Here is a 20,270-nt window from a genome sequence, read left to right on the forward strand (position 1 = left end):
GCTGCACCTAAACGTTGGACTAATCTCCTGTTCCACTTTTAGGCAAGCTCCACCATTAATAATATTACATCCAATCTAAATATTTTTTTTCTCCCTTTTCTTCAATTATGATAGAATTGAGATTGCCAATTGATGTTTATGTTTATTTCTTTCTAATTACATAATTAGGACATAATTACATTTTACTCTACTATTGAAAAATGACAATATCATGAATAGCACACTATAAGCTCAGCCGCCCCCTGCTGTGGAGAGCTGCACAGTCTGTTGATGTTTTTAAAAGAGGACTAAAGACTTTCCTTTTTAACAAAGTTTTTGGTTAGCTTTTTAGGTTTTAAAACCCTGCCCCTTTTAACTTTCTTTTTTTTAATCTTTTTTTATTGATTTTAAAAGTTTTTACACAGACGACATAAAATCCTGGCGAACCCTTACAAAACACAGCAAGTTTTAACTTTCTTTGACTATTATCATGCAAATCTTATGTTTGTTTGTTTTCCTCGGTACTGTAGCAATTTGAAGTTTGGTTTCAAAAGTAAAGTGCAATAGCCTACACATAAAATGCATTAGTATTATTATTATTACACTTATTATTATTACCCTTATTATTAATAACTTTAATCTGAGGAGAAAAACTGGTAGAGCTTTAAGATCAAGGTGTAATTGTATTGAGCAGATACACACAACATTGTCATTGACACAATAGATTAGGCTACAACATAACCATATCACAATACAAATTTGGAGGTACAGTAGAATCGTTAAATAGGCTAAATAAAACAAAATATTATTAATTACAATTATTAAAATACAATAAATAATAACGATATTCACATTGTATGTGTGTACTTGGCTGGATCCAAAATATGATATTCTAATTTGTCAAAATGTTGATGATGATGATGATGTTGTTGTTGAAATCCTTTTGACAGGCAATATTAGACAGTATGCACATTTGTTTGAATCTTTGTTTACCTTTGTTTACACACACACGCACGCACGCACGCACGCACGCACGCACGCACGCACGCACGCACGCACGCACGCACACACACACACACACACACACACACACACACACACACACACACACAGTGAGCACAAGCCAGCCAAGTGGAACAGCAGTGGTCCATTATGTAACAGCATTGCGTCTAAAAATAGAACTGCAGCATCAATGGTAAACACACGCCTAAACTGTTGGCTCGGAGCTTTCAAAGGAACCCTGAATTAAATCTATATGAACGTGGCAGCTTGGCCTCTAGCAGTGCTTCTCAACCTGCGGGTCAGGACCCCCAGGGGGTCTCCACAGGATTTTGTTTTGGGGAAAAACCTTTTCAATACCTAAAATGAAAGAAAGAAAGAAAATAAATAAGAGCATCATTGCATCAATCAATACTATAAAAACTGGTCAAACATTGGCCAAATTGTCAACTACTATAAGGAGGAGGCAAAATTGTGAAAATATCTACAATGATCTACAATATCAACATAAGCTCACACAACGCATCGCATTTGTGTTGCGAGGCTTTGTTGTGAGCTTGTAGATCAGCCATTTTCACAATATTTATCTGTGGAACCGAGTCAAACTAAATGTAATGCCTCAACTCCTACAATTCCATGTGCTTGTCAGTGTGTGTGTGTGTGTGTGTGTGTGTGTGTGTGGGTCTCCAGTTCAAATATGATTATTTTCAGAGGTCACGGCCTGGCGTTGAGAACCCCTGGCATAGAACCCCAGCCAACCTGCGTCCATAGCGATCAAGAAGAAGAATAAACTACTGATTTTTGGGTATAAACAGGGGTGAGGTGCCATGGGCTCAGCGAGCCCACACTTATTTTGCTGCACGCACGCGCGCCTCATATGCACACTAATTAACAATAAAAACAGCGTGCGTGCATGACGTCATGAATTTAGAGGACCCACACTTCTAAAATCCATATCACACCACTGGGTATAAAATTTGGTATATTTGGTAAATTTGGTATAAAATCCACTTGTCCGAGACAGTTTGCCCTCCTGGCCCCCAAGCTGTGGAATAAACTCCCTGTCGCACTTAGAACAACGGACTCACTCGCTAGCTTTCGCCGTGGACTGAAGACTCACCTTTTCAGACTCCACCTAAACCCATAGCACTACTGAAACACTCAATGACCATACAGGAAGCTAGTTAGCATTTGTTTTTAGGTTTTTTTAGAATCCTTTTTTCTTTACTGATTATATTGGGTTTTTTTTAGATTGTACTTACTAATACTGATTGTATTTGTTATTCTTTTTTTCTTTTCTTTTTTTCTTTATGACTCTGTATGACACATCAAGATGATGGTGTATTAGTGCAGTTGTTCTCAAGTCAACCGGACAAGCACTTGGAATTGTAGGCATTCGATTTTACTCGGTTCCACAGATACATATTGTGAAAAAAATCAATAACTCACACACTCATACTCACTCTCACACAAACGACACAGAGGACGCAGGTATCCACAAGCAGCTGTCCGGCTGTGGAATGCTGGAATCCCATGTCCTACAGTGCTTTTACACCCATACGTTCATGTATTACTTAACGCCTGCTTCAAGAAGCTCTGATGTTTCAGGGCGAGGTGAGGTCGCTTCTCGCCCTTAGGGCGTCTTACTGGTGTATTTTACTACATGTACATTATTACATACACATACACATACACATACACATACACATACACTTATACACAATAAAAAAGGGGGGGGGGAAGCTCTGCAGGGGTCAGCTCTAATAGATATGGTGCTCTTTGGAGATGGAATATTATGAACAAAAGGTTTTTTCAAAGAAGTACTGCTGAGCTCCAAAAAGGCGTGGACTGCAGACTTACAAAGACAAGAATTCCAAGGCACCCCATCTTTAGTGAAAAAATATAAGGATTTATTTTTCTGAGCAACACACACACAAACACCTTCTAAATAAATACACTGACACATATTTTGCAAACGTGCATAATAGCTTAAAGTAGCCTAATTGAACTAACTCACAGATATTCAACAAAATACATTTAATCTACAGATACAACTATTTTTAACTGTCTTTTTCAGAACAAACCTTATTTTGTAATTGACAGAGAAACAACCGTAGTAAAATAACTAGAATAGAGTCTATTCAAATAGAATTCTAATTGTTGTTCCAAATAAGAGCATTGGGATTCAAGAGACATTTTCCCTCAGGATAGGAGAGGCCTGAATCTATATTACACAAATACACACACATACTGTATGCTTATATAATTCGTACACACATTCAAGATGCACACACATGTGCAAATAGACATGTACATAGACTATAGGGACACAACAAACACACAGGCCCATACTGTATGACAAGGTAGACCTGAAATAAGAAATTAAATTGGGCCAAACACAAATCATACATCTGCCCCATCTCTGTGTGAAGGGGACAGTCCAACTGACTTGATTTTACCATAATGGCCTATACCATTTGCTATTGTATCTCTTGTGTATAATTATCGTGTGATTTGGAGGACCAGACACATTTCCATTGTTTGGTCCCTGGATCTGTCGTGTTGATTTTAACTTGTCTTCAAATAAAAAGACTTTAAAGAGACGTTTTTCGCCTCATATCTCCAATATATTTTTTTTTAAGACAAACTTTGAGTCTCACATGCCTCTTGTGCTTTACTTCATATCTTATTACAATATAACTTAATTATGTTATATTTTATTAACCTACTCTACCATACAGATTGTACATTATATAATCTGTATGGTAGAGTATAAAATATAACTTATACAATCTGTAGAGTATGTTAATACAATATAAGTATAACTTATTGTGGGGTGGTTGTATTTCTTCTATTGAGACATTTAGATTGTGTCAAAGGTTGTCTCACCTAGACACAGGATCTGACACAACATTTTGACCTGATGGAAAAGATTACATGTATCCCCTGAGCAAGCAGGCAGGCTCTATTAGCTCAATGGTAAAAATGTCAGCAACCGGGTTCAAATCTGTGGGGAGAAGAGGAAAGTTAAATAGTGCAGCTTTACTGTAAACGCAGTTGTTTTGTGCTATGTATGTGAAATAATGTAGGCCTACATCCTGGGATGCAAGACACATCTCAGAGGGAAGCTGAATATTATCATCAAAGCATTGCCACAATTATACTGTAACACCATCATCTTTTATTTAGAATACAGTGAGAGAAAGAAATACAATATTTGAGAGAACAAGGAGAAATACATCTAATTTTGGGTGTCTTGGACATGAAAACGTTTGTGCACCGTGGGTATAGAAAACTGATAATGATAATACACTTTAGTGATTATTCATATGTACAGTGCAGGTAGGCTACATATTATACACTGACCTGGTTCAGGTAAGAATCAAGCGTTTGAATTGTTTGGACTGTATGCTGCATGTCCCAAACACAAGTACCAAAATAAAATAAAAACGTAAAAACTGGAAAACACAGTTTTTGAGGCAGCTGTTATATGGCAGCATACAGTATCTTTATTCAATACTGTAAAACGATGCAAATCTTAAAATCCAACTCCATGTGCTAAATGACACATCTAAAACATCATCTGGGGAAATAAATGATTAGAATATCACACTGTAAATCAATATAGGATTGACGTAGGATACGGTATATATTTGTTTATGACTCAGGACCTCCACATGTTCCTTCTTGATGTCTCAGATCTTATCATCTAATGATTGTAAATGTAGTGGATATTCCTGAAGAGCACACGCACAGGCACGTGCGCACGCATGCATGCACGTACACGCACGCACGCACAGATAATAACAGAGTAAAACAATTAGAAACAATACGTGCAATTTCTATAGAGCTTTGGATACCCAAAGTTGCTTTATAAAACACAACAAAAAACAACAACCATACCATACTATGAAATTAACAATAAAAGTGTAAAAAAAAAGTAAAGAAAATAAAGGAAAGAGAGAGAGAACATCACACGCATATCATCTTGGTATATTATATACATCAAAGCATTTTTTTCCCAGTAACTTTATGTAAACAACTTCAGGTGGGGACCAAATAAATCCCCCCAAAGCACATAGGATTTCTGCGTTCATAACTTCAACAGTTCAACAGTATTGAACCAGAGAACACTTTGACATCGTTAGCTTCAAAACAACCCTGTGAGTGCTGCTATAATGTTCACAGACCCAGACACTTCTATATATATATATATATATATATATATATATATATATATATTCAGGTCAGCACGACCTTGTACAATATGTGATATTAATTTAAAGTGCTCTTTAAATTGCCCTCCATTCCCTTTGCTTCGGGGACAAAACAATAATTAATGTCCAGATTCCTCCAGAATCATGGTGAGAAATGCATGAGTCACATGTAGCCATGCAGTGGCGGACAAAAGTGTATACTCAAGTATTCAAAAGTAGGCCTCCAAATCATAAATTATGTTTTCAAAAATCAGTCAGACGTTGTGAAAATAGCAGATCTACAAGCCATCGTGTCAAGGTGTGGCGTGTTGTGAGCTTGTAGATCAGCTATTTTCACTATATTATTGAAATAGGGCTTCATAATATATACAGTATATATTCATCATATATTTGTGTAAGTTTGAGTCCCAACTAAAAGTCCCTTCCTGGAAATGGAGTTGAAAGTACAATATTTAGGCTATATTTGAAATGTGTTGAAAGTCATCAGCTTACAAAGAACAAAAACAAATACTCCTAAAGGTACAGAACTCAAGTAAATCATTGCTGGCAGGCAGAAACCCCTGCCCCATAAATTAACACCCTATTGGTCATACAGCGCCACACAAAAGCATCAAAAGTAGCAGATCTACAAGCTCAAAATGCATAAACGAAGCAACGCGTTTTGAGCTTGTAGATCTGCTACTTTTGATGCTGTTGCTTTTGATACTTTTGAATTTGAATCCTGAAGAGTAACAGTTGTGGACAGAGACAATATGTATAGTTACTGTCCACCACAGCATGTAACCATGGTGTTCTGTATCAAACAAGCTTTACATGATTGAAGATGCTTGTTTTTTATTCGGAAGAATAATAATAAAAGCAATGTAGCCTACATTAAATGCTTTATAATGAAAACAACAACAACAACAACAACAATAATAATAATACATGTTTCAGGAACATTTATTTAGAACAGAGACAAAAATGTAAAGTGCATAATAATTTCACCAAAGGCAGACATGTTAAAGTGTGTGTGTGTGTGTGTGTGTGTGTGTGTGTGTGTGTGTGTGTGTGCGTGCGTGCGTGCGTGCGTGCGTGCGTGCGTGCGTGCGTGCGTGCGTGCGTGCGTGCGTGCGCGTGCGTGTGCGTGCGTGCGTGCGTGTGTAGGCTTTATGTGGGAGATGAATTGATATTTCAATTTAAGGGGAAGCATATAAAGAAGAAAAGGATTGGACCTAACACTGAACCTTGGGGTACTCCACAAGTTATAGGGGAGAAAGGTCAAAAACACGTTTGCAGTTTGTCAAATAAGATGTCCTTGAAGGGGTTCTCCAGCTAAATTGTCTTAGCCTATACTTTGGTTTTTAAAAGATTGCCGTCCTGCAACATGTGAACTTGTAGAGCTGCCATGTCTCGAACATCTTTGAAAGAATATATTTGAAAATGTTGTAATAATTTAGTAAATTGCCTGCCCTCCACCGCAGAGGCTGTGAATGCACCGTGGTGCATCATCCAGCTTTGTCGAGTGTCTTTACCATACACCTTCACTTAATGCGGACCGCAGGTTAATATCGGAATACTGATATATTATTGATTTCAGCTGTTACGATTCCAAACATGCAAACATGACCCACTTTAATTACTTCAGTCTATAGCTTATTGAAGTTCATAACGTTGACAGAAGAACATATAAATGCATTTGAAATTAAATACAAATGTTACTTTTCAGGATTCCTGTTTGAAAAAAACAAAAAAGCTAAAGATAATTCAGGATTCCAATTAAGGCCATGGCTACACAGAGCTGGATATTTCATATATCCAGGTTTTTCAGATATCAAAATATCTAGGTCCACACGACAAAGATATGGTAGGTCTAACAAGCACGCACACAGTAAAGTCTTCAGAGATATCCGGGTTCCCTGTCTACACGGATTCAGTGAATCGGATATTTTTCAATCTCTCCACTTATTTATCCGGTTTCAAAAATATCCAGGTTCGCAGCCGAAATATCCAGCTTCATGCGGCTGCAAGCCCCAACAGCACAAAAAAATGTCTAGCTTCAGAAACCCTCAAAACCCGTTGCGCTGCGGGTTTTGAGCTTGTAGATCGGCTATTTTTGCCTGTATAGTATATGCATTGTGGCCCTCCCTGGAGTGAGTGTGAAAATATAGTGGCCCTCTCCATCGTCAAAGTTGCCCACCACTGGTCTATACAAACACAGTTGGCTTGTGTTCAGGGGAGGGAAGCCGGGTGGGGAGAGTGATGCTGGTCACTGCATGTAATCCTACCACCTACGGGCTGGGAGGACACCTACGGGCTGGGAGGGCACCTACGGGCTGGGACGGCACCTACGGGCTGGGAGGGCACCTACGGGCTGGGACGGCACCTACGGGCTGGGAGGGCTCCTACGGGCTGGGAGGGCTCCTACGGGCTGGGAGGGCTCCTACGGGCTGGGAGGGTACCTACGGGCTGGGAGGGCACCTACGGGCTGGGAGGGCTCCTACGGGCTGGGAGGGCTCCTACGGGCTGGGAGGACACCTACGGGCTGGGAGGGCTCCTACGGGCTGGGAGGGCTCCTACGGGCTGGGACGGCACCTACGGGCTGGGACGGCACCTACGGGCTGGGACGGCACCTACGGGCTGGGCCGGCACCTACGGGCTGGGAGGGCACCTACGGGCTGGGAGGGCACCTACGGGCTGGGAGGGCACCTACGGGCTGGGACGGCACCTACGGGCTGGGAGGGCACCTACGGGCTGGGAGGGCACCTACGGGCTGGGACGGCACCTACGGGCTGGGAGGACACCTACGGGCTGGGAGGGCACCTACGGGCTGGGAGGGCACCTACGGGCTGGGAGGGCACCTACGGGCTGGGAGGGCACCTACGGGCTGGGAGGGCACCTACGGGCTGGGACGGCACCTACGGGCTGGGAGGGCACCTACGGGCTGGGAGGGCACCTACGGGCTGGGAGGACACCTACGGGCTGGGAGGGCACCTACGGGCTGGGACGGCACCTACGGGCTGGGAGGGCACCTACGGGCTGGGAGGACACCTACGGGCTGGGAGGGCACCTACGGGCTGGGAGGGCACCTGTCAGCAGAGAGGTTGGGGAGGAAGGAGTAGGACGAAGGCTACAGAAATGAGTGTGGGGTGGAAATAATTATAACTAGATTGGGGAGAAAAAGGGCAACGGAAGAAAAGTGGGGGTCGTTGACAGGGACGTGCTGGCCATTGGGAAAAGCGGGACAACTCCCGAAAGGCCGGTTCATTCCCGGCCGGTTCAGGCCAGCCATTAGGGAAAAAAATGTCGGGCAGAAACCTTGTATCTCCAAGTTTCAAATTTGTACATTTTTTCGCAAAGCAAAGCCCTGCTTTATCATACAAGGCCGTCGCACAAAAGTAGTGAAAACAGCAGATCTACAAGCACACTGTAGATCGGCTGTTTTCACAATAGTTTTTAAATCATTTTTAAAATGATAAATACAAAACAAACGGTATTGGACATACAAGGTTTCCACCCGACCACGACAAAATATAACTGATGTAATTGGCCCACTGGCTTGTCACTTTGTCACAAACCTTTGAGTAGCAGCAGCGCTATAGAGAGAGATCTTTCTCTATAGCGCCTCTACAACTCTTTTTCCCCGGGCTGAATCAGGGGCCCAGCATGTCCCTGGTCGTTGACATGAAAGGTTTGAGAAACACAGTGTCAGACACAACAAGTGGAACAGTCACAAAGACTCCCAACACATGTACAACCCTTGCGTCCCTATTTGAGGGCAAACAGTCTTCAAAAATAGCCAATAGGTTCATTAAAAATAAGAACAGTAGGCTGGTAAATGGTTTATATAGTGCCTTTATCCAATAGGCGCTTTACATTCACCCATGGTGGAGGAGACCAAGGCACCAACCTGCTCATTGAGAGCAACTAGGGGTTCAGTGTCTTGCTCAAGGACACTTCGAGTTTTTTACTTTTATGGAGTGTTTCCAATTTTCACTAGCCAGCTTTTACATTCAGCCTTAAAATGTGACTATTTGAAAATAGCCATAATCCTGGTTATGGCTCACTCCTTGCACAGTCGGCCCGGGTTTGAATCCTACCCGAGGCCCTTTGCTGCATCTCCTTCTCCTTCCCCTCCCCCTCCATCTCCATCTCCCCCCCCCCCCTCCCCCCCCCCCCTCCCTCTCTCTCTCTCTCTCTCTCTCTCTCTCTCTCTCTCTCTCTCTCTCCCCTGCTATTTCCTCTCTCTATCTATTTTGGCTATCAAATAAAGGCCTGAAAATGCCTCAAAGATATTGAAAAATGAATGAATGAAAGAAAGAAAGAAAGAAAGAAAGAAAGAAAGAAAGAAAAAGAGAAAAAGATCAGTTTGACTAAGAATAGAGGGTACGTAAGTAGTTAAGTCGTACATAACAGCAACGTACGTCAGAGAATGATGCCAGAGCAGACCTGATTCAACCTCGTCAGTAAAGAAGCTTTAAGACTTTCTCCACTTTTACGATTTACACAAATTACCGTTAAACAATGTTGAATACACATCTCAGACTATGATTATTCACATGAATTAGATCGGGGGGGGGGGGGGGGGGGGGATATCAGCTCTTGAATTGTACATTAACTTATATTAAGAAGGGCGAATGCCTTCAAGCTGATAGTGAATCCCCTTATTCTCTGTTTTAAAAAAGAAATTGGTTACCAACTCTCCATCATTTAGCTGGGGACCACCTGGAATCCCCTCGAGGACCACTGGTGGTCCCCGGACCACTGGTTGAAAACCACAGCTGTATATGTTCAATTCTGGACATAATAGACTCTTCTCCTTTTTTTTTTCTTTTTCTTTTTGTTAAAATATGAGAGCACACCATGTGTGTGTCTGGGTCCGTGGTGACGTGTTGGAAAACATAATCAAATAAAATGCATGAGTGATGATCAGACACAAAGAGATCAACATGCTTTAAGGGAACAGCAGAGACACTCAAACTACCGTAATATGTACATTAAATACATGTCAAATATTGTTGCGGTCGGGTGGAAACCTCACATGTCCAAAAGGGTTTTTTCTTCATGAATCAAAATGTTGAAATGTCAAATCTACTCAAAGCCCCAACTGCATCGTACTGAGAAGCCTTTTGCACCTGTAGATCGGCTGTTTTTGCTACTTTTGATGAGAAATTGTATAAAAACGTAAAGAGATGAGAGGATTCTGCCCGACAGCAACAGCATACCAATGGTTATGTGTCGGATGGAGATTCATTTTTTTTTTTTTTTTTGTTTTTTGAAATTTTGATTTAGTCTTATTCTTCTAAATCATATCAAATCTAGTCTTAGTCCGGTTTAGTCTTCTGAAATAGTTTTAGTTTCTAGTTTAGTTGACTAAATATCAGTTTTAGACTTTTAGTCTTAGACTTTCAGGCTAAGTCTTTTAGGCTAAATATAACTCTGAACAAGTACATTCTTCTAATGTTACTCTGTCAGTGCAATATCAGAAAGATTCAGAAAATTACAGTGCAATTCTGAGTTCTCAAAAAATAATAATAATTAAAAAAAAACTCAATCTTGGCTGTAATGCCATTGCACCTTAATATAGCAAATACAATACTTATGTTAATGTTCAAGTAAAACTGCTATGGCTAGGCTACATGCCTAGTGTGTTCCACAGTGCCACTGCCAGGTACAACATCTCTGCTCTGTAAATAATATAGTAACAGTATCAATGACATCTGACACTGTCTGCTACTCTCTGTGCAAAACCAACCAGATTTGAAAAGAACAGATAAGAGCCTACATTCTCAAATGTAAAGATAAAATATGTATTTGGCTTTAATTCCATTTAGTCTTAGATTTAGTCTTAGTCTTAGACTTTTTAACAACACACATTTAGTCTTAGTCTTCTGAAATTATTTTAGTCTAGTCTCAGTTGATTAAACATCTAAATCACTAAAGACCTCGTCTTTAGTCTTAGTCGACAACATTAACACTGATTCAGATCAAAGCAATAGCAAAAACATTTACAAACTATGTTGATTCTCTGTTCTCTCAGAGGGAAGAAAACCAGAACATTCAGACAGAAAACACAAGGTGAGGTTAGGAGGGCTGGACTATACAGAGGATTGGGTCGCATATTTGATCTGCTACCACCCAAATATAATGATAGAACAAACATTCTGCTATCCTACCTAAATGTAGAATGCCCTGACAGGCTGACACCATCCATTAAATGATGTTAATCATTTGTTAATGTGTGTGTGTGTGTGTGTGTGCGTGCGTGCGTGCGTGCGTGCGTGCGTGCGTGCGTGCGTGCATAGAGACTTGAATTCATGGATATGTTTTGGTATTTGTCACATTCCTAAGACAATAATTTGATTTCAATAAATTTACCCTCATTGATTCCGGAATCAATGGGGGTAAATTTACTATAATCAATAGTGGGTATTTATAATTTGGGGTATTTATAATTTCAATACTTCTAGTATACAGTACATCTCAGAGGCAAATATTGTACTTTCAAAACTATTTTTACAAACTTGTGAAATGGGACATACTGCATGATCAGTTTACTTTTGGTAGGACATTAGGCCTAAGCATATTTTTACTTTTGTACTTTTACTCAAGTTAGTTTTGAATTCTGAACGTGTTAGGGCACGGTCATGCTGCTCTTTTATCAATAGGCCTACTACAATTCAGGGTTCCCACACATTTTTACCAATTAATTTCCAAAACTTTTCCAAAACTATTCCAGAATATTTAACCCAATTTACAGGACTATATAACAATACTTCAGCTCAATAACAGGTCGCTTACTCCTATGCGCAATGCCCAAAGACAGGTATGTATGCCAGTGGTTCTCAACCTTTTCAGGCCGTGACCCCCAAAATAATCATATTTTAAACCCCCCCACCCGACAAGCACCAAGAGTTGACGCATTACATTTTGTATAACACGGTTCTATTGTGAAAATAGCAGATCTACATGCTCACAACGCCTCGCAAAGCGAGGCGTTGTGAGCATGTAGATCTGCTATTTTCACAATTTCAGCCTCTAATATATGACAATTTGGCCAATGTTTAATTTGTCATTTTAGATGTGTTTAGTGTTTTAGATACCCTCTATACGCTTCAACTTTATGTTGGTTTGTTTACTGTTGAGTGAGAAGACAATGTTTTACATTTAGTTAATCATCAGGGGACCCCCCAAAATAATTTGGGGACCCCCGTGGGGGTCCCGACCCACAGGTTGAGAACCACTGTTAGGCCACAGTCACACTGTACTTTTATTCCACCTTTGAGGACGGATTCTGCCATGGGAATGGGAGATTTATTTATTTATTAAAATCTGAAATTGGCAGAAAACCGCTCCATTCCCATTGAAATGCATTAGCAGAATCCGCCCTCATTGGTAGAACAAAGTGACCGTGCACTATAACAGAGTATTTCTACATGGTGGTATTGATACCTTACTTATACCCCACAGATTCTAGAACACTAAACGCCAGGTGATTTTCACCTGCACAATCATGTTGATGTGATCTTCATAATGTTGCTGATGTCTGAGGTGGGCGGGTCCTTATGGGTACCTTCAGGATGCTCAGTGACATCATAGAGGAGGTTTCCCTGCCCCCATCCCTGTGTTTTTTTTCTACAGGCAGGAGCAGGGACGTGCTGGCCATTGGGAAAAGCGGGACAACTCCCGAATGGCCGGTTCATTCCCGGCCGGTCCAGGCTGGCCATTAGGAAAAAAATTAAAATAAAATGTCAGCCTACTTTCCATTTTGGGGGCTGAGCAGCCAACAAAGTAAAGTGTCACTGTCAGGCAGAAACCTCGTATCTCCAAGTTTCAAATTTGTAATTTTTTTCGCAAAGCAAAGCCCTGCTTCATCATACAAGGCTGTCGCACAAGTAGGTCGGGAGTGGCTTATTGTCGGTATCAGCCGGTAACACGCGGGAGTCTGTCCCCCTTACAATGCGCTAGACCCCTGGGAGATGGACTGCTGAGGTGGAGCGCCACACCTACCATCAGCTCCCAGTACTTGCCGCACGACTTGCCAAGCCGTGCTACTCATACACTGAGTTGGCGGTGCAAGGAATCGAACCCATGACCTTGTGGTCCAAAGGCGAGTGCTCTACCGACTGAGCTACTACTTACTGTCGCACAAAAGTAGTAAAAACAGCTGATCGGCTGTTTTCACTAGTTTGAATCATTTTTTAAATGATAAATACAAAACAAACGGTTTTGGACATACAAGGTTTCCACCCGACAACAACAAAATATAACTCATATACAATAATTGGCCCACTGGCTTGTCACTTGTCATGATCTGAAATGGCAAATCTTTGAGTAGCAGCAGCAGCGCTATAGAGAGAGATCTCTCTCTATAGCGCGCAATAAGGGCCTCTCCAACTCTTTTTCCCGGGCTGAATCAGGGGCCCAGCACGTCCCTGCATGGCAGGAGTCTGGGTGAATCTCACCCAGCGTTAGTGAGTAAAAAAAGATCCCATATTCCCACAATGGGCAGTTGATGCAATTAGTCACTGGAACGTTCTCACATATCTCGGGGATGGGTGGAGTTCCCAGCTCCTTTACTCTAGGAATATTTAAATACACACATTTTTTCACAGACTCCCCCCCCCCCCCCCCCCCCCCCAATGACACAGTATCTGTTTTTTTCTCCATATTGAAATATTAAAGAAGAGTACCTCAAATTGCCATGTATTGTCATATTGTTGTACCTATATATTTGCATTATATTTGTATTATATATGTCGATGAAAAGTATTTTTTCATGGAATATATTATATCGGTTAAAATACACCCCACGTCAGTGATGGTGTGACAAAATTAAGCGTTAGTGCACTGCAAAGGGGGTCTGGGAACCCTAGGGGGTCCTTAGAGTTACTACAGGGGGTCCTCCAAATCTTTGTGAGATAGAAACCTTTTTTTCTCCTTTTCTATATTAACCACTTGAACTTCGGAGAACTTTAGCAAAAATAACAAATCTACAAGCTCAGAACGCCTCGCAGCACAAGGCGTTGTGAGATTGTAGATCTGCTATTTTTAACAAAGAGGTTTGGTGTAGAAGGGAAAAGAGCAGCCTAAGTACAGAGCAAGTGGTTAAATATCTGAAAATCACAAATCGACATGAATCCAAAATACACTGACGATTGTGCTGTGAAACGATGACACTATATGGAATCTATGAACAGGCTGTGGGGGTCCCTGCTTCATCTCTCTCTCAACCAAGGGGTCCTTGGCCTGAAAACGTTGAAGACCCTTGCGTTAGTGTTCTAGAGTTAAGTAAAACACATGAGTACTTCCTCCACCACTGCCTCCGACGCAGGGGCGTCAATTGGGTATGGCAGGGGTATGCAGCTGCCATACCCTGGGTCCAGGGGGGAAAATAAAAGCTACTTTTAAATATAAATATTATGTTGTTAAATTACAGTAAAATAACTACAAATGCCAAATTTAACATAACTAGCCCTTACCCGTTCAAAGATATGAGCTTCAAAATGATGTGCAGTGTGTGGGTTATGGGATGTGCACTGTGCACACAGTATATGAGGGATGGAAAGTAACTTTAACTGGTGCTTGCATGATGTAGCAGCATCAATGTAAGAAACCTGTTTCCTTTAATGGCTACAGAGATACTGTCCCCCCCCCCCCCCCCCCAGCCCGCCCGCCCACCCGCCTGCACACACACCCGCCCGCCTGCTTGCACACACACACACACACACACACACTCCCCCCGTGTGTGTGTGTGTGTGTGTGTGTGTGTGTGGGTTTGTGTGTGATTGTGCATGGCCTGAACAACAGCGCCCCTCCCTTAACATGTGTGGTCACAAAAGGTACTGTAGGCTAAATAGATATAGATACACCATAAAAATGCAAATATACAGCATACGATTTGCGAAAGTGACAAACGGGCTTCACAGTTATGTCAGGTGTGTTCATATGCTTATGGTGATGCGATTTCAGATCAATTGCTCCAGCCACTGATGAGAAACGCGGTTTCAGACAGACACTCAGACAGACAGACATTCGGAAAATTATATGTTAGATGGTCACTTTAACAAGGTATTATAATTATATTCTCCACACTTGTATTCTCCCCATCTTGACAAAATGGTATATTACCAGGTTCCGCAGGTCAGCTGCACAGGTGCAATGCATTATTATTGTTAATTGTGGCACGTTTACTAACATGCCAAGTTTAGCTGCACTTGAACAACTGTTCCAGGCTGCCATATCCAGCCCAAGAAACCGTAAAAAACTGACAAAAGTCTTTTTTTTTCAGACATTGTGAAAATAGCCGATCTACATTCTCACAACGCCTCGCAGCGCGAGGCATTGTGAGCATGTAGATCTGCTATTTTCACAATAGAACCGTGTTATCCAAAATGTAATGCCTATTTTCCATGAGGACTCCCATCTTTGCCACTGCTCTGACGTAATGCTGTGGAACATGTTGGACACCAGATGTAAGACCTGTGACCTGTGGACGTGAGAGTCCTCCACAAATGCTTTTTGGGGTAAGGGCTTCCCAGGTTGACGTTATGCACAGCAAGCCCAGACCGCAAAAAGATTTGTGACGGACAGTTTGCTCCAGATCCGGTCAACGTACACCAGCTACATCCATCGCAGCCACGAGTCCTCTTGTGTCTCACGCTAAAAGAAATGAAACGAAACAATTAAACCGATTTTAGTCGCATTCTGTTGGGCTCATCTACCAATCTCTAGGCCAGACCTCTGTGGAGTTGGCACCCCATATGATGAAAAATGGTGTCATTCTTTATGCTGAATTTGTGCTGAATTGTGCCGTAAATTTTAAAATTTGTGCTGCTATCATTATTGAGATATTCTACACACCACCACTGCTGCTATCTTCTACAATGAAATACTGCTGCTCTACACCGCCCTCTGTAGGGCAATCAGTATACTGCTGCTAAATCTGCTAATTCATAACCATATAAATATTTATATATATAAATATATTTAAAAGCACAATTGATGATTTCAATGGCACAAATTAGAGCACACCCAGCACTAAAGATCGAGACCATTTTTTCCCGATTTGGAGCCAAAACATATAACTTAGAATATCTCAATAATGATAGCAGCACAAATTATAAAATTGATGGCACAATTCAGCTCAAATTCAGCACTAAAGAATGACACCATTTTCATTTTTTCAACATATGGGGTGCCAACTTCACGGAGGTCTAGGCCAGTGGTTGTCAACTCTTTTCATATCAAGGTCCATCATTACTTGCGCCAGCAGAGCGCACAAGTACAGCGTTCGGCTGCGTATGTAGGTAGGTAGGTAGCTGTGGAGTTTAAACTCGTAGCCCAATCAGGGACCAGCATTTCTGGCAACGTCATCCTTAACAGCCAATGAGGGACCAGCATTCCTGGCAATGCCAGTGGTGAGCGCACCTCATGGCGCACGAGCAATGAGGTTCAAATATCATTATTTTGGGGGGTCACAGCCTGAAAGGTTTGAGAACCACTGCTCCAGGCTACCTTGGGACCCCTTCATAGAAAACTGCTACGAGAAAGACTTTTGAGTTGAAGTCAGTCAGAGAGGTGTGAACAGATACCACATGCAACGAGGCAAAGGATGACATAATTACTACATGCAACATGGCAAAAGGGTTTTGGGTCATATCAGTGTTTGGGTCATATCAGTGTTCATTTTGTCAACTAAGACTAAAAGGCTAAGATTCCGATAATCAGTAAGCTAAGACTAGACTAAGACTAAGCAGTTTCAGATGACTAAAATTGGACTAAAACTAAATGGTGTGTTATTGATTCATATACATTCGGTTATATACTGTATAGCAGTGGTTCTCAAACTTTTTTTTTTTTGCTTCAGTACCCCCTTTTCCTGATTGCTCAATCCAAGTAACCCCTTTAATCAACAACATTTTGATTAGACAATACTGACAAAAGTCTAGTTTTTGAAGCGGTGAAAGCCGCTTCCAAGGAGTGGCTTGGTGTGTCCCGTACATGTCCATATATGGTCATTCCAGTCCAGAATGAACAGGCTTTGTCTGTCCCGTACATGTCCCGTGCATTCGGAATTGAGGATTGGTCAAGCTTCACATGACAATTTGGCCCTCCAGATAAAATCATTCATTCAGAATTCAGAATTCATAAAAATATAGAACTAAAGCACATAGAAAGTATAGATCTAGAACACAGATTTCATAGCTCTAGAACACATAGAATAAAGATTCACCGCTTCACTTCGAACCGAGGTTTGATTTTTATGTCAATATGTTGAAAATAAAAGTAGCCTGTTTTCTATAGAGTAACAGTAACATTCATACTTAATTTGGTTTGATAGGTTTATGTACATACATTCATATACTGTATAGGGATGTGCGATATTGACATTATGGATGCTACCTCCTATAATAACTGATTAATTGCACTGACAAAATAAAAATTACCGTGATTCTGCATGGGTTCGAATAAACAGTACTATTATTTAATACCTGATTTATTAGTCCCATATTAGATCAAACAACTGAAATGTACAAACAAATCTATGCCATTTATTGAAATTATCATTATATTATTATTATTTAATCTACATCTGCAACCTTCAATCATCAAAAAGGGCATTATATATATATATATATATATATATATATATTATATATATATATATATATATATATATATATATATTCATTGCATGAAGCTGAAAAAAAAATAAGTTAATTGTGCATTGTCCCTAATTAGCCTACATGGTCACTAATAACCGGTGAACTTTCCTCTTGCACGTTTTTTGCCAAGGATTACAGAAAAGAAGAGAGAGAGAGAGAGAGAGAGAGAGAGAGAGAGAGAGAGAGAGAGAGAGAGAGAGAGAGAGAGAGAGAGACGGTTCTAAACCTCGACTTCCCAGAGAAGTATCCGACGACCCCACCCCTCGTGTGCCTTTCATTGGCTGAGCCTCCCTTTTCTTCCCTTCGTTTCCACTCGGTCACGATTCCCCCATCTGTCTCGGGCGCACGGAGCCAGACGGAGCCACTGACGCAGCAACGGCGCGTTACACTCACTTTAAGGAGTCACGACTCGAGACAGCCCTGAAATCCGCAAGCAGGAATCAAATTATTAGCAGCTACATGGGACTGTAGGTGGTGTATCTGGGAGGCGATCTGTCCATCCCTCACTGCACTGGACGTAAAAGCTGTGCTATAGTACTCGCAACACCCTCCCACCCTCCCCTTCACACTGAATGTGAAGCCAAAAATATATATCACATTCACAATCCATCAGTAAGCAGAGGTTAAACCCACACACGTTTTGTTTAACGTTTTTCTTTCTCCCTCTTTTCTCTTTTTCCTTCTTTTTTGACCGATAATGAAGCTAGAGTAGCCACAGGAAACCACACATTTAGGTGCAATTGCCTGGAATGTCTAGAGAGATTCAGGAGACACGAGTGTCTGTCTACTACAACCTAAATCTTAAAAAAAAAAAGAAAAAAAAGGAGTCGCCCGAGCCCCCTTCAGCGTTTCAGCACCAACCGCGAGAGGACAGCTGCCCCGTACGTCGCTGTTTATTTCAGCACCACCACGCGAGGACAGCTCCCTAGTACGTCCCAGTTTGTTTCAGCACCACCAAGGAGAGGACAGCTCCCTAGTACTTCAGGCTGAAGGCACAACCGCTCTCGACTTCAGCACCACGACAAGAAGGACAGCGCCGTGGTTCTATAATAGTGCAGGCTGAGGCTCACATGCAGGACTGGATGCGGGAGGCTACAATAATTATAGCCAACTTCATTTCAACATCATCTTTTAATCCTTGAAATGAAAACAACAGGCTATATTTTTCTATGTCTCCTGCTCCGGAGTGAAAGGTTCGCAATCGTCAATGCAAAAGGAAGCGTGAAAAGAAAAGATCATTATAATAATAATCGACTTGCACACCACCCTGCTGTCTCATATGAGGGTGATTCCCTCCCTGTATAGCTGCAAAAGGAACACTGGCTTCACACCATTAAAGCCACGGGGTAGGTCTATAATCTAGGCAAACATCCTTGTCGCGAAATGCTGATATACCTACAATTCCAAAGGCATTCTTCTCCCTACACTTCATAAGGCAAAGACGAGCATTTTAGCGGCCACCAGAACAGAACCTGCAACGTTTTGCAGTGGTTGAACAACAATTCAAACACTAAAAAAAAAACGAAAGAAGCTCTTGCAAACAGATCCAGTTATAACATACGGCAGGGTATTGATTCACAACTCACCATTGTAGCAACGGATGCTCTCGTTAAGAAAAAAACCCCACCAAAAAGTAGGCTAGCCCTATTACCCCCCCTAAAAATAATAAAATAAATAAATACAAAAACAAATCTATGACATTTTTAGAAAAAGGCATATTATCTTGCTCCATATACACACAACAACAGCTCAAGCGGTTTTTGCTTCCACTGTACTCTTGAATGGAAGAGCCTTTTATAGGAGAGATGCCCCCGCTATCTATTTCTGGATCACGATCCAACCCACGTTTCTATTTTTAACTCGCAGCGTGAGGAAAAAAAAGAGAGAGAGGAAAAAAAAAACTCCCAGAGGTTCCTCGGGAGGAATGTCGAGCGTACGCGGACGAGCATACCGCATGCGCGTGCACATATCTATGTCTCTCTCTCTCTCTCCTTGCACGGTAGGTAGGTAGGTAGGTAGGTAGGTAGGGGTATAGGTAGCTATGCAGGTAGGTAGGTAGGTAGGTAGGTAGGTAGGTAGGTAGGTAGGTAGGCAAAGGTAGCTATGTAGGTAGGTAGCTATGCAGGTAGGTAGGTAGGTAGATATAGGTAGGCAAAGGTAGCTATACAGTAGGTATGTATGTAGGTAGGTAGGTATAGCTACCTACCTACCCTGCCTGCCTACCTATAGGCAGGCAGGCAGGCAGGTGTAAAGTAACTATACATTTAAGGCTACTGCAGAAGTAGCCTACAATTTTGAGTTCAGTAGGCCTACATTACTGGAGTAGCTGCCTATTTCCAATTGTCAAGACTTTTACTTCCTATAGGCCTATACTCCACTATATCTCAAAGACAAATATTGTTTTCTTTGTATTTTTTTTTTACAAAAC

This window comes from Nannobrachium achirus, assembly GCF_963921795.1.
Source record: "Nannobrachium achirus genome assembly, chromosome: 7".
Classification (NCBI taxonomy): Eukaryota; Metazoa; Chordata; class Actinopteri; order Myctophiformes; family Myctophidae; genus Nannobrachium; species Nannobrachium achirus.